The 16,994-nt window shown below is 36.6% G+C and overlaps 1 protein-coding gene across 1 annotated transcript in view; it reads left to right on the top strand.

Moving 5' to 3' along the window:
• Eip74EF (Ecdysone-induced protein E74) overlaps positions 1 to 16,994 on the top strand; it is a 54,424-nt gene that overhangs the window by 14,528 nt on the left and 22,902 nt on the right. The gene's annotated exons all lie outside the window — the stretch shown is intronic.

The raw sequence follows: 16,994 nt of genomic DNA, 5'->3' as shown, positions 1-16,994 counted from the left end.
TGCCCAACTACATATTAAAATATCTTTATTGCCTCTTTACTACCGTTAGGGTAGTACGATATGGGTTGCTACACTAATATGATACAATAACATTAAATTTCTGTTTAATAATAATAAGTTTTGTTGTTTGTTTCAGGTACGTCTAATTTTCTTTTGGATTTTTGATGATAAAGTGTGAGTACGCTCATGATTTATTGAATTTTGTTTAAAATCCAGTTGGGCACATCCTGTTTCTTTTTCTGTGCGTCAAGTCATTAAGTAAAAATAATTAAGGGTTGAAACATTTGCAAAAACACAAACGTTAAAATCTGAAATTTCCAGCCGCGCACGTTTTTGAGGGTGACATATGTTTCCCCTTTCCTGACTTTTGAGCTTTCTATGCCCCTGTGTTTACATTCCGCAACATAAAAAATACATAAAGCGCTTTTTGTAGTTGCATCTAAACAGTTCCAAAATATTTTTACGGATGGTAGCGGTTTATTTCGTGTTTGAGTTAAGAAGTAGCAATTTATGTTACTCAATAAGATCGTCGTCATCGTTGAAAAAAAAAAGTGTTAGAAGAGATACCGACACAGAAAATGATCATCGAGAGCCATTAACATTCCATGCGCGCAGAAATGTGCACTTTGAAACGTTTTTACGAGGCTTGCTAGTGTCATGATGACCTAATTTTTTGCATGGTAGTCAAAACATTCAAACAACGCTAAAACAAACGGCAACACGAAAAGATGAAACGTGACAAGGAAAGGGAAATCTCTTGGGTGTTACAATATCATAATTATGTCACACTTCAACGTACGATAATACTTACACTTTGACTCAGCTTTTAGTTTCCAGTTTAAAGAAAGGCCGAAAGCGGTAGGAATCAATCTGGAAACACTTCAATCGCTAAGGGCACTTAAAAGGTGCCGATGAATAGTTTCAAAGTTTTTTGATTTGAAATCAACAGGTGCATTTTTTAACGTTTACGTAATTATTACTTTTCAAATGCAAACGCACCAAATTAAATATCATATTGATTGTTTTTGTCACCTGTCACCATGTTGGAAACTCTGCAACCACAACTGGCATTAGAGTAAAAGTAGAGCACGCGCGGATAATGCCAAACCCACTCGAATCAATGCTGATGTTGAATATTGAATTCAATTGAATTCCCGACAGAAATTGGACATGATCGCTACACTGTACAACGTTGTTGTTTCGGAAAACACATTTCCGGTAGTATCAAACTATATCAGCTCGACAAGATTAAATTTCCTGCAAATTATTGTGCTTAAGCTTCTCAGTATCTTATTCACAATATCAAAATTTTTAAGGGGTTTTCAAAAAGTCAATTAAGTGAATATTTTAGAATAAATTTCATTTCAAATGTGCATTTCTGTCATAACGTATTTGTAGTCTAAATTTCGTATTATTTGATTATGCTAATTAAACTGATTTCATTTAGTTATGACCACTCTTGACATTTAAGTATTTAACGAAACCACCAATTTCTTTACATTACTGGGACACATAACTAAACCAAACAAACATTTTGATAATCATGCAATCGACAACTAGTCGCGATTGAGTTCAACAATCAGCCTTCAATCGCAGTTGAATCGGCCACACAAGAAAAAAGAAATTTGAACTGTCCTGCTTCGATTTCATTGTTGTAATTGACATAATAGTTAAATACACAACACACCTATTTGCACATGTCGCACGTTTCAAACTCGTAACCGCAGTGTGTTCAGAATATTAAATTAATTTAGCGTACCGTAATGCTTTAACCAAATGTGTTTTAGCGTAATAATTTTTTGCAAAAGGGTGGATATCAGCCGCAAAATCATTGATGCACACACGCAGGATGATACTAAATGAAAACGAAAACAGAAAAACAAGTACGTGTCGACGCACGTTAAAAAAAAGAATAAAATAAACGAAAACGAAAAAAGTAGGTTAACATTGTACGCTTAATTTTTGCAGTTACGTAATGGCCGCGCACGCGGTGTAATCCGTGTCGGCGTTATTGTCCTACGTCCGCGCGTCCATACACGGCATGAATCTTCACATTCATATACACTGTGCACCAAACATTTCTGCTCGCTAAACGAATAAAAACGAAATTACAACGCGCACATCATCAGGCCAACGGTGTTTGGTTATGTAAACAAAAATGTGAACCAAGGTCAGCAAACGTAATATAATACGTCCTAGTTATTTCCTTAATGTTTTCACATGGAAAACGGAAAGTGGGAAACCGAAAACGAAATAAAAACGGTTATTTTAGTGATGTGGACTCGATTCCATCGGTTTTTGGTGTTCTTTTATCGTTTACTTTCGTTTTCACGCGTGATTTACGTATGTTATTGTTTATTTATAGCCGAGCAGAGTCTAAAAATATCCATAAAGCAGTTATTCTTCTTTGAATATATTTTTATATTATATTGGTGAACGTGATCAGGCAAAGGATTTATGATAAAATTCACTTTTCGCCCGGATTTAATTTTCTGCGTGAATTGTTGAATCACGAAGCGTTTTGCATGACGTCCGCCGGCGTCCATTCCGTGTCGGTTTCGGTTTCAGTTTCGTTTCGGAAAGTGTTATACGGGGTCATGGTAGCCGCCGGAAAGAGAGTAATCGACACAAACCGACGCACGCAGGCATAACCTACAAATCCGAACGTTACACAGAATTATCTCACCTTGCTAACCTGAAGTAATAATTACGTTTAGGTTATTTATATATATATATATCACCGAATTTTGTTTCAATATTGACGAAAAATGAAATTATCTTTCACTTTAACCCGGATATTATAATATTTTTTATCCAAATATTATCCAAATTAATTTATACCTGGTTTTGTTTACGACTATGTTACTCAGAATTTTAGTAATATAGTACGCATTCTGAAAATAATTTCGAATAATTTTTCATCATCATGTTTTTATGAGGCACACCTACCCATATGACCCAACTACGTGCTTCACATTAAGTCTGCAGTTAATTCGGAGCGGTTTGCTTTGTTTCGGAGTTGGCGGCCGGTGTGTTGAGAGTGAAAGTGAATTATATTGTTCTTCCACGACGAGACACACCGAGATCTCGACAAGTAAACCACTTACCACGCGATTACGTACCTTCAAGTACTTGAAATTTGGAGTCGTCTCATGTTCTCTTCGCGGCAAAAATTAAGGCGGGCGAAGAGAAACTTTTCTTATATTTTGACATGTTAATTTTTGCGTGGTCGCCAAACCTACATATGTACATATTATGTCTATTAGCTTATTATGTAACTTATAGCACACTTTTTAATGCTAGTCCTTGAACTTCACGCGTACATTTGACATTTTATCTGTGAGGACTTTAACTGTCAAAAGTTCTCCCCATTTTGTCCTGGATTTGTAGCTAACCCTGAAAACCGAATGCAGAACGCATGTCATGTCATGGTACGCACTAATTTCTATTACTGGTAGCTCTTTCATTTAATTAACTTTACCCACAATACTCTTACTCATTATGCCTACGCAGCTAAAACAGTCTCCAAGGACAAAACGCGCGTTACACCACAACTGAATAAGTTGAACAAGTGTTGCCACTCTTAAGTGAAGGACTTTTCCCGGACGCTTTGCTTCTGCTTGTCAAGTTTCCGCAAACTGCCGAAAAGATAAGCTCTAGCAAAATGTAGGTCAAGAGAGGGCTAATGAATATTTGCGCACCCAAGCGGTAATAAATTTTCACAAAGTACAAAAAGTATTAGAAAAAAATTATTTTCTTCGTAAAATACGTAATTCTAGGTTAATATTATGTTTATGAAAATTTTACTATATTGCCCTCGAGGCGAAAGATGTTTAACTCAAACAAATTGTAATTCATTCCCGTATAATTTAAATATACATAATATTAGAAAAAAATGTTAATTAATGGATAAAAGATTTTTTTGAAACAATATGTCACTTACTCGTACATTGTTGCGCCCGAAACTTTCGGTTAAATATACTTAATCAACAGCACGTGTGCATAACTTGCAAAATTACTGGAATGTCAGTTAAAGGAACAAAATACTTTAGCATTTTTGCAGAAATAGTTTGAATTATTTAAAAAAATGAAAGTGGAAATGCAATGATTTTTTACAACACACTATCATGCTTAAATATTCGGATATTTCATATTTAAACTTTGTGAATTAGCTTTTGCAAAATTGCAAATTTCAAGGTCATCTTTTGGGTATTATCGACCAAAACCGGCCGTAAATGGAATTATCACCCGTTGGGCATGCTGCTACCGTAAATAATCCAATTTTCATGTTTTGGCGTTTTACGCGCTAACGGAGAACCTGCAACAAATCTACTGAGAAACATATTTATTACAGAAATATTTGTAATAATTTTTTTACAAGCAATATATTTAAATAATAGAAATCAATTTTATATACAAATCTACTACTGAAGAAAATTATGGATATTTCTTTCCGGAACAAGTCAACTGCGAAAATATAATTTACCCGCCGGGCATATTAAAGCAAAAATGTTCCAATATAATAATTGCGTGGTGGTTTATGGTAATATGAAACACCATGTGCGTGCGTGCGTGCATTCCCTGACCTTTCCTTCGCTATCCTTGATTTATCCTTTGGCGTCGGCTTCCAGTTGAATCCTACCCCAACAGTGTTCGCCTTAAATCTTCGCTGCCAGAGCGGTTGTTGTCGGGCGAGTGCGTGCGTAGGAGGCGGCCGTTCAATAGTGCCGCAGGACTCTCGGCCGGGTTGCTTCGTTGCCAGGATACACGCACAGGACCAGCAGAAATTACGATTCATCGATTTGTTTTGTGATTGTTATATTTTGAACTCGATGAAAAAGTCGAGTAAAGAAATGCAACTGATTCCATAGAAATTGTTTTGATTGCTCTCTTCGGCTAGGAATATTTTTTTAATCACTCAGTGAATTTAATACGGATTCGATTTGTGTCGACGTTGTGACCATAACCTTTGACTATATTCCTCCTTTCCTCAAGGTCGTCGCTGACCCACTCTACTTTCTGTCTCGCGGCGCCGCCGCTGCCGCCCCCGGACACTCACACAACTACCTGTCTAGCCAAGTAAACAAATATATTATCATCAAAATATAGGAAAACATTTGTTTTCATATAAAAATAGTCAAAATTAGAAGAATACCAAAACAAAAGCTTATTATTATAATTAAGTAAAAAAAATAACTACAATATTTATAGTTATTTATAAAAGTATGCTTGGTATCCATATAGATTTATTTATTTGCAAAGGTAAAAAAGATAAGATAATATGTTGATTAAACATTACTGACCTAAAAAATACACCCAAGTCTCATTCTTGCTCAGTAGTTTTTATTTCAGTGGTTAAGATCACGAGCAACGCAAACAAAAGCCAGACGCAAATACGTAACACTTCTCAGGGCGCCTTATAGATTGTTAGCAAAATAAAAACCGATCAACAAAACGTCGCCCTGGAAAAGCCATACATCTTCGTCGCGGGCATTGTTATGACACCTCTCGAACACGTTCAAACAGGTTCAGTTTCCAACTGCCTTCTGTGTCTAGCGGCGACGGTGGTGGTTCGTGGTTGGTGGTTGGCGTCAAGTCGAGACGTCGGTGGTGTGAGCGGGCGTCGACGTCTGCCGTCCTCGACCTTGTCCCTAACCTAGCACAACCGATATATCGTAGCGACGACCTAGGCCTCCGCCAGACGCAACTCACACCAATGGTGTCGGCGGCGCGCAGCCTTTTCCAAAAAAGCGTCTGCCCATCCTTGTTCCGTCTGTTACGACAGGTCGGGTGCAAACCGGGCGACCCAGACGCGTAGGCCTCGCCCGGCCTGAAACCAGACGGCAAACAACCGGGTTTATCTGCGCCAGACGGCGGCGGGAAGAGGGAAGAGGTAGTCGTGGTGGCGGCGCCGAGCGGGTGCGACGTGACGAGGGATGTGGAAAAACCCAGACCCAGACAACATTCGATGTAGTGCCTATTACCGCCGGAATCGGCGAGGTGGCAAAGGGGGTGGGGGAATACCCGGCGGCGGCGACGGCGAGGCCCATGCCCTCATAATGTCACACCTATAGATTGTTACACCACAGAGAATTCTACACATAAAAAGTTTTTGACAAAAACATCCGAACAAAACCATTTATAATCTGAGACTTTGCATCCAAGTCTTAGCATAATGAAAATTTTCAGTTTATTCAAAGCTCAACCAGAAGTAAATATCTTATAAAAACATAGTCAAACCTTCAAAAATACCAAGTTCACGCAATTGACTATCGATCCAAGGTGGAAAATTCTCCGAAGGCCGCGTGTCGTCGTTTCAATTCCGCTTTCCCTTTCCACCTACAGTCTCGACTCTCCCTTTTCCCATTTCCCTTTCGTTTGAACCCACCCCATCTCCGATTGTGTATCCTCGTAATACACGTTCGAATGTTCCAGATCGTGGCGTGCGCGGTGTGAGTGCCGCCGCCGCCAAAGACCTCGTCCTCGTCCCGGGGAACGAACTTGAACTTGAACAGTTTTGGAGGGCGTCGCGCCAACGCCCAAGCGGCTTCGTCCCGAGTCTGCCTGCCCGGCTGCCTTCGTCCTTGCCTAGGGTTAGGGCTGCCGGCTGACAAAGGACGCGTCGCCTAACCCCCAGTTCAGAAATTCGGCGTGCTTTTCCGGGGCGGCCGGAGGCGCCCGCGGGCCAGACGCTCTTATCGATTTTCCGCTCGCGAGGAATCACGTCAAGCACCCAAAATGCTCAGGCAATTTACGAGCGGAACACACTTTCGCTTTTATTTTTATTATCCACGATAGAATCGAGCTTGGCGAACAAATCGGATTTACATTTGAATCTTTTTGCTAAAACAATTTTATTTTGGACACATTATTGCGTAATTCTCCGCTGTTTATTTATTTTTATGGCTGGTATATGTGGAATTGTGCGTTGCAAGCAATCAGGCGAGTATTTACTTATTGAAGCAAGCAATAAGCAAACATTTAGCGTTGTTTAACCCGATGCCTTGACACCGATTGTCCCCCGTTCCGTTTTTGCGTTTTGCATTTGCCACACACGGAGATAACCGAGCTTGGTATGTTTGCTACCAACTTCTAAATAAATAAAATCCTCCAGTAACTATCACAGATGTGAATAAAATTTACTTACCTTGTCGTAATTGTCTTAGCAAATCAAGTTTATATTTAATAATAGTTGACAGTTCAATTAGTAAACTTTTAAATAGAAATTAATGGGACAGCTCACTGACGTTCACCACATCTACGGAGCATCTTTGTAAAACGTTGTACTTGTTTGTACAATCTTTGTGCGACTTTAACGATGTTGGCGCTCTTGATGAACCTCTGAATGCATCGTGTGCAAATTGCAAGAAGAACATCTGCGAGACCTGATGTTGGAGTTGATCTGAAGCATCTAAAGACCAATCCGATTTTGTGTGGCAATCCACGCGGCGTATTAGTGCATCTTGTACTATTTGTCGATTGTACGCCATATTCTTTTTTCATTCCATTACGGTTTTCTATTGCTGTGTGCCACATCCAAAAGGGAGAGACTTTTTCACGTTCACTTTTCGCAACTGGATTCATCTACTAATTCCATGTATACAAAAACATACAGTGTGTTCTTATAACAAGATAATTATGTCTAATTGAGGTCACAGGCGGGAAAATTATAATTTAAGGATTAACATTAAGGATTAGCAGTAACATTATTGCTTTATAAGCAACAATGATGAATTTAATTGATTGAATTTACATTATAACTGAATTTGCTGAAATTATTATGTTTTTATAACCGAATCAAATTTTCATTTTCTTCGTTTTGTACGAATGAACGCATCACAAAATAGCATATCGTATAAAAATATAATTTAGGCGAAAGCTATAAAAAATATTTTCGTCGAATTGGAACTTCTTTTTGTGCTGACGGAACGATAGCTACGATATTCTTAGTATTTTATTATCATACTGAGTGGTCGTATCAAATCATAACATTTATTGCAAGCAACTACGAGTACGTTTTTTAAATTAAAATAATTTTTCTTGTTAAATTATGCACTTTGGTCTTTTTATGCTGCAACTTTAATTCTGACATTTAGTATTATCGAAATGCGTGACAAGCCAAATGTTGACTTCCGAAAATAAATTATGAACGTCACTTTGGTGCCCCCGGCCGGAAAATACGGAATCGTTTCGTGCGTGTCCTATTTCTCCTCGTTTGGCGGATTTCCGAGCTTTGTACGAACAAAATCTCTGCATTAGCACAAACCAACACGTTTCCACTGTAATTCAACATCATAATAATTTTGCAATTTTATTTTCATTTATAACATTTACTTTCGGTTATAAATAAATAAATTAACTTGTACCTATACAATGTCCTTGAACTTTTTGAGTTTTAAAGTCATGAAGCGTTCAAGTAACAAATACAAATTCGATTGTCCTTGTTTTATTTCGTTTCTTTTTTTACCATCCTCATAATATGTGTTTTATCTTGTTTCCGTTCGGCTTTGCCCTTCAAGGACACGCCTGCGGAACGATGAACAGAGCTCTAACGCGCAAAGGAAATGGAAATGTTTCGGCAAGGCCACGGGTCGTTTTGTTCGTGCGCGTTAGGTTAGGTTATGATCGTCCTTCGTCCTTCGCGAACGCGCTTAGCAACGCAACGCGTCGCTCTCGGCATGAATATTTAATTGTTTAAATAAAGAGTTTCCAAACAGCCGTTTACTCCGGGCCTTTCATAACAAGGCTATGTGCTTTGTTTTGCGCAGTATCAGGGTTGGATTAATACAGATTATTCAGAAATTATAATCACAACATAGATAGCTGTCAACTATTTAACAATTAATAATTATGAATTTTGTCTGCCATCTTCTAATAAATGAATTATAGTGTAATTCTTTAACATATTAAGTTTTTAAAACAACTTTATCATAACGAAATGCATCGAAACAAAAAAATTTTCTAAAAGAAAATGAATATTCTAGTTTAGTAATCAAATAAAAAATTAAGAGGTGAAATATACGCTAAGGGATTGATTTAAAAAGACTTTTATAAAGAACACAAGCTTGTTACGGACCTGGTTGAACACTAAAGTAACAAGTATTAAACAACAGTACGCTTCACTAACATCCCAAAAAGGTCTCATTATTGACGAACCAAATGAAGGCAAAATGATGAGGAAAATATTTCACACATTGTTTATCTTCTCCACTAAATTAATTCTAGCAAGTTTCTTAAAACAAACTTGTATTACATAGGCACCAATTTGTTTTTTTTTTGTATGGAATTTAATTTATAACAAACAGTTTATCCAACAAAATACTTTTGGGATGTAACACCCATGTGCTTAATACATTAACATTGTTGACTTTGAGGAAGGACGCGTATTATCGTGTTTTTCTCCTCAGATCTTTTGTTCTCTCATCAACGCGCCCCCGGTCGACAACGAGAGGGAAATGTCGACCCTCAAGGACGCGCTCAAGGACCAACCATACCCGCCTGTTAAATAATTAATTAATTAATTAATACAGAAGTTAAAACCAAGTGTGTCAAATTTTATTTTACCGTTAACATCAGAACACCTCGTTTTGTATGAGATGTAATATTCGAAAAATACATTTTTAGTCAGGTATGCAATGTATGACTTGTAATTGGTACTAGGTACTTGCCAAAAATGTTTAGTCGCGACACTTATTTTTATTTTTGTTTGTGGAAGATATGTCGCAAATGTTGCTATATGATTGCTCTATCTGGCCCGATAAAAAAGACAAATTAGTCGGATAACTTGACATTTTTTCTTGGCTGCATGAAAGTCCCGGTTATTTTATTTTTAAACATTTTTTATCAGCACCAAGCGCAAAAATCACTTTCACCGCTTTTTCTTTCTTCCTTGTGTGCTTATTTTAAGCAGATTCACATACGATTTTCTCGCCAACATGAAAAATGCTATGTTCCAAAGGTGACCAAAATATATTATTGTCAAGGATACGACGTATCGTCATAAATGAATCTTATATATTTTGTTGCGGTCAACTTCATTAGGAGTTGATTCTTGTGTGAATGAAACTAGGTGCAATTTATATAATCATCATGTTTGAGATTTATTTGATCTTGATGTGCATCTCGAGTGAATTAACGATGCCCCCAGCAGAGACGGCGGCGCACCGACGCTCCGCAAACCAAACCAACCTCAAGTCTCGCTTTAGTAACCAGGGTCAGGGTTGATTTAACTGATGTAAAAACTATTTCTACAACTCCCTGCTGAGTTATAACTATCTATCAAATGAACTAATTACATTGTTGGCTAAGTATGTTGATTCGTAACTGAAATATATAATAATGACAGAATATCTCTGGAAATATATAATCGCATTACTTTCAAGGTCAATAAAAGAAAACAAAAATTAAAATTTTAAAGTGATACTATTAAACAAGTCAACAATGTTGATAACGTGACTACCATAGTCTAGATTTTTTCTGAGACCATTGTTGCCTTTTTGCGAAGTTTTTTTCGCTAATTGTAAAGTGCAATTTGAATGCCGACATTCTATTGACTAAAATTGACTTAAATAAATGCCTAAACCGGAACAATGACAATGAAAATGACATTTAAAAACGAAAACTATCCATGTTTATTAGAGTATAATATCATGTCGGTAGGCAGGCTCGTGTGCAAGAAAGTTGAACGTGAGTGAATCGTGCATGAGACTGAAATGTCAAACCTAATTTAATAGGAAATTATTATTAAACAATATCATAAACAAAGCTTCTTAATGAATATTAGTACGGACCAATGTAAGTTCCTTTATTGATACCGTACTATGATTATTTAACATTCAGTACCGCTTCTGAGATATTTGATACAAGTTTCAAAGCAGTTCTATGCTATTTTAAAAAACTGAACACAGCAAATTAACCGTTACATCGTTTTTTATAAAATAATGAAGAAATAATTTAAATGTAGCTGTTTAAACACACGAGACAGGGTGTTGCACACCTTTTTTTGTGAAAAATTTCAGGCGGAACAGAATGCTCTAGGATGTGTCAAAAATTCGAAGAATCATACAACCTTTTGAATATCAGAATTCATAAAAACATTTATTCCTATTTATATTTTAGGATTTTGTAGGATTGAAAGTTTAAAGTCATGTTTTTCTGTAAGTAATATCAACAAGTCGATTCACTTTCTATTCACTTTTCCTCGTTTGCGTGCGGATTTCATCGGATGTGCGTTCAGTCATCTTCCATTTTCATATCCAGTCCATCGGCGCCGCCAAGGAAAACGCAAGAGGCGCGCGTGCAGTCGCGGTAGTTGAATAACATTAGAAACGAGAACGAGAACGACTCGCTGAGAAATGAAAAACAAAGCGTGAAAACTACTATACACGCACCTTGCAATATTCCACTAATACAGGGCGAAACAAAAGTAAACAAAAAATACAACTTATTAATAATGATTAATAGTTTAATTTCTAAAACACATAGTCACCAATAACAAATCAACCGGATACAATATTATTTTGTTTTCATTTTGCAGCTTTTGTAAATACTTTAAGAAAACAACAATTCGAAATGATGCTCGTTAGACGTCGAAATTCTTCGCTCACGTGTTGCACACACAAAGATGTGTGTTTAATTGCGAGCGCTTTGCAGAAATAGAAATTCATCGCGTACGCGGATAATTAACGAAAGCGAAAAAGTGGAAACGATGCATGCGCGATTTTCATAGAAGAAAACGAGCGCACGCCAAGAAATCACTTCGGCATAAATTATCGCTTTTAATACAGCATACAAAATTAATAACATATTAACGGAAATCACGGTTTTACAATCGGGAATAATTAAATGAAAGTGTACCACCTGCAACAAAATACAAACATTCTATCTCAAGGTGATTCGAAAAAAATTTCAAGTGGCAATAATAAATGAACTTGTAGGAAATGACGAACTTATAATTTTACGACGTAATTCCAAAACGGTAATTGATAACCATTATCTCAACTGTAAATGCGTAAAATGCATCTTCACTTTAATCTTTAATCGAGAACCTATGTAGTTTGATCAAAATGTACGTAATTGTACCATGCATTAAATAATGGGAAATTTCCGGGATTTGTTTATAAATTTTCAAGTGTCACATGACTCGAGTGATTCCTAAGTGAATGAAATTGAATAAAACTTTCATCGAAGCATAAAATGCAAGTAAACTGCATCTTCGTGCCGTTTTAGATTAGAAAATTTGTTTTCCTTTTTATGCGCACAAAAAGTGTAGCACGTTCGCATGCATCGAACCCGGTTTCGCTATTATTCATTCATTCATTCATGTCGCAGTTCGTTTCACTATCAACGCGAGGATAACCAGCGAGCGAAACCGACTTAGTCACTGTGTACTCGTATGTGTGTGTATATATATATATATATATATATATATACTGAGTGTGTGTAATTCTACTCCACTGAACTATTTTTTCGCTACGATGAAGATGAAATGAATAATCATTTCTCTTTTATGGAGTAAAAAAAATTTCTATTCCGTGCGAAATTTTTCATGAACCGTCACATTGATCTTGAAATTCTAAAATAGATCATTGGATTTCGATAACTCTATAAAACTGGTTATGTTATGAAATAAAATAATTCAGATAAGATTATACGAGTAGCTATTATTGCATTTATGCGCAGTTAAGATGCAGTTGTGAAATTGAAATTTTTAAATTGTTGGTATCTTGGTTTGTTGGTCTGTTGGTCGCTTGGTCGGCGGCGTGTGACGAGGAAGAGGACGAGGAAGACGTCGGATTCTTGTAGACCCGCCCCGGTCGGCCGCTCTGCGGATGCTTGTGCATGTGCATGTGCAATCAAGACACGGGGTCAACGCCAAGCACCACTGACCTTCAACCATAGCGTTGAAGAAAACTAAGAAACCGGCGCGAAACATCGAGAAGGAGCGAAAAGGAAGCGACCGAGATGCTTGTCGCTTGCGATTTAATACTACATGTTACAAGAAATATTTATTTCAATTATTTATTCATATAAAGAAATAACTTGAGTCAGTTTCAATATTGTTTGCTTTGTTTACTTTTGAATCTAAATATTTATACAAATATTTAACATAAATGTTAGTTTTTGTAATAATTTATTAAATTATTATTTTTTCTCGTTCTGGGTAAGTCTATCGATAGAAAAATTGACATCACAAGCATCAATATCATGTAAGTTTAACTCAGTGAAGTTTAAGTAAATGACATAAGTCGACTTGACGCGGCAATCGAATGAAAAGTACGCAAGTACGCGTAAAGCGCGACGACCGAATCGGACGAAAGCAAAAGGCGCACAGCGAAAAGTAGGAGGCCATGACATAAAAATAGCCCCGGCGCGCATAATAACTACCGTATTTGTCGTTGCCGACATTTCCAACCGAACAAACAACAAGATTAAAAAATAAATTTCAATTATCAAAAAAATATAATTGACGCAAAATATTTCGAGTACTTTGATGTATAGAGTTATTTAGAGTTAATTAGTTCGAAACATTGGACGCTTTGTTACTAAGTTACAATGATTCTTTACGTCACCCTGTATAAGTTTAAATGGCGTGTTTGTTAGGGAACAAAATAATACCCGCGTTGGTTATACGAGTATTATAAGAGTGAGAGTCAACCTTGAATGCGTTCGCTGCACTTGCACTTCCTCGCTGGCCTCCTCGGCCCCCACCGCCCTGCTGGCGTTCGCGAGTCGCGAACGTTTTGTCGCGGACGCGGTTGTTTGCGCGCGCCCGGCAGGAACACGACGTTCGACGGCGGGGAATATGCCCGGAGCCGCATACCGACGGACACTATGCGTGCCCATGCGGCAAAGTCGTCTCAAACCAGAAATACACCCGATCGCAGGAAAGCAGGAACAGGCCAACAGGCTGCAACCGCTGAGGTGAAGAAGTAAAGATGATCGTATCAGATTCTAACAGCTCTGCTTGTGCGAACGAACGAGCCACTTTTCTCTGCCAAAGCCACGCCTACCTGCTTAAAGTTTTCGCGTTTGCAAAGTTTTGCGTTGATACAAGAATGGCAGCAACTGGTGGAGCAGAAATTTCATCTGTGTCAGATGTTGCCAACTTTAAAAGCAAACATTTGATGGAAATTAAATTTATTCCACATCTTTGTTGTTTTTCGTCTTTTGTATCTTCTATATCAATTAATTACCCACTGCCATCGATAAATTGCCGAGTCGTTGGTTGGTAATTATGCGCGCCATGTTATTATCAATTTACCTTCCCGCAAACAGGCTGCCAATAAATTGCTAATTGTCTTTGGCTACCGAGTAATGAGTTGAGCAGGCAGCGCATGCGCTCTGGGCAACTGCAATCATTAGAACATCCCAGCCAGTAAATGAATAACTGGTTGCATTTTCGCGAAACGAAAGTGGTCGACTCGAGTTTCATTCAGCGTTCACTTTGCTTTAGTTTGCATCAATTTCTGTTGCAGTAAGTAAAAGTATGTCCGATGGTTGTGTTTGTTGTGCTCGCGCTTCTCGAGACTAGAGGCGGGGATCAATTTGCAATTTGAAGCGTTAATAATTTCAATGACTTGTTACTTATTATGCATGGAGCTACTTACAAGCATCTACCAGCAGCTACTTGCAGTTTTGTTTCAGTCGGTTGGACCGGTTAACTGGAATTCAAATGCATTGTGCACATATATGTACTTATACTCTCTCTTTTATTAACTAAATATGTATTTAAAAATATCCACCTTACAAATCCTGACTAATATTACAAATGTGAATGTGAGTTTGTATATTTGGTTGTTTGTGACGCTTTCACGCTACAACCACTGCAACAATTTTGATCAATTTTGGTGTAGAGATATTTTTGGTCAAGGAAAAACAACAGGGTTACTTTTTGTTGCCAAAATATAACTTGCAAGATGTGAAATAAGGGATGAAAGTTTATAAATTGCATTACTACTATTTCTTATTTCTTTAAAAGAAAATCTTATTGGCATAGATTCACTTTTTAATCTAATCTATGTGGACAAAGCGGTGGACACCGTTAGTAAAAGGTAAAATTAGTTGATTAGTCAAAACTCTAACATGTAGAGGGTGCTGCTGCATAAATTAAACGTTTTCAGTTTTTATAACCAAACAGCAAAAAATTTGTTTATTAAATCTTTTTGTACTCGTAAATTTTGAAAATTACTTAGCTTCAGTGCAAACGCATAAAAACACTACTTCAAGTAGATTTGAAACAACTTTTCCGCTGATTACGAAAAAAATGTATTAATAGAACGTCAAAACAAAATCATAATTGATAAAATCAACGATACACCCATTTGCACTTACACAAAACTAATTATAACATTATCTACCTACGAAAACCATCATATAAAAACAGCGTCTAGCTCTAGTGAAAAAAAATACATGCATAGTTATTTAATAGTTCTATTATTAGAACTGACCTGTAAATTATTAAATCCTGCCTATTCAAATATACAACGTGTTCAACAGTTAATCACTTTAAAATGCAATAAAATGATGTCTCGTCTAGTTTATTCACCACAGTTGTAATTTTACACACGCTTACTACGACCGTCATAATCATGCCTCGAAACTACTAAATCATTAATAAACTGTGGCGCATGTGTGCGAGCGCGTCGGATGCGATTTTATATTATTTACTAAATGTCGAGCACGTGTATGCCCCCTACATGAGTAGAGTTACTCCTCATTTGTACGTACAACGCATATGATCGCATTGTAATTAAATAATTAATGAACAATTGTTGATGTTGATCACAATGTTATTCTACATCTAATGGATTTTCTGATTATATGTTATTTCTATCAAGATTTGCATCCGTTTATCAGTGATACTTATTGTTTTATCAATATTGAATCGAGATTTTTGGTTGTATGTAGCGCCACGAGCACAAGTCGCGTATTTTTTATCTCGTCGTTTCGCGTGGCGAATGTTTACACCAAAAGCGTCCTGTTTACATTTACGCCTGTTTCAAGTGGAAAATTATCGCAATTTAACACACTACACAATTTGCCTAAAAGCGAAATTTTAGTGTTCTGCTTCAATGAGGAACCGGCAGAAAAACAAACTATTATTAATTTAAGTCAATAATGATAAAAGTTATGTATATCTACTACTCAGTTGATTTTATTATGCAAGCAATAAAATTACTCCAAAATTTGCGGATAAATTAATGTATTTTATGAATAATTTTGATACAATTTACGCTGCAATAACAATTCAAAATTTTATGAATTAATATTTTATTAAATTATATCTCTAAATAAAAAGGAACGTTATTGATTGGATTATTGTTTACAAAGTTATTAGCTATTAAAAATGGTATTTTTTTAAAATTTTTAAGTTGTTGCACAACACGATACGGAAGTAGGAATGTGAGTTGCAGGTATTTTTAAACTTTTATAAATTTTAAATTAACATTGTAGCTTTACATTATCATTGTTGCAAAGTATGAAAGTAAAAGCATTTCAGAACATTTGGAATTTAGTAAAGTACAACATTTCCACACGTGCGCACTAAAATGAATTTATTATTATACATTTCTTTTGACGAATCCAAATCGGAATGTGCATATTTTTACAAGTGAACGAAACGACGTCACCAGCGAAATTTATGTTGCGCAGTTCAACTGCAAACTGCATTAACGGTCAATTATTTGTGGTGCGACTGATTGCCGAATATACAATTAGTCGTAATAGGCGCAAAGTGTCGTCTGATGACCTAAGCACGATTTCCTTTTTCGCTATCGCGACCGACAAGGAAATGATAGCATCAGTAGTTTACTAATGGTCAAATAAAAACAAATTTTGTTTGATTTATATAAAAAAATAATACTATATTGATAGTGTTATTATTTAATGGATGACAATGTCACGAGTGATTCGTGACATGTGCGTGAAATGAAAACAACTTGCTCAATACGATACGCATGCGATTTCATCAATTACGAAAAAATAACCCATTC

This window comes from Atheta coriaria, unplaced genomic scaffold, assembly GCF_025399875.1.
Source record: "Atheta coriaria isolate IRGN ID8LTWV9N9 unplaced genomic scaffold, Caltech_Dcor_3.1 hic_scaffold_10_pilon, whole genome shotgun sequence".
Classification (NCBI taxonomy): domain Eukaryota; kingdom Metazoa; phylum Arthropoda; class Insecta; order Coleoptera; family Staphylinidae; genus Dalotia; species Dalotia coriaria.
The sequence above is the reverse complement of the archived record's forward strand: the minus strand, read 5'-3'. Positions and strand labels throughout refer to the sequence as shown.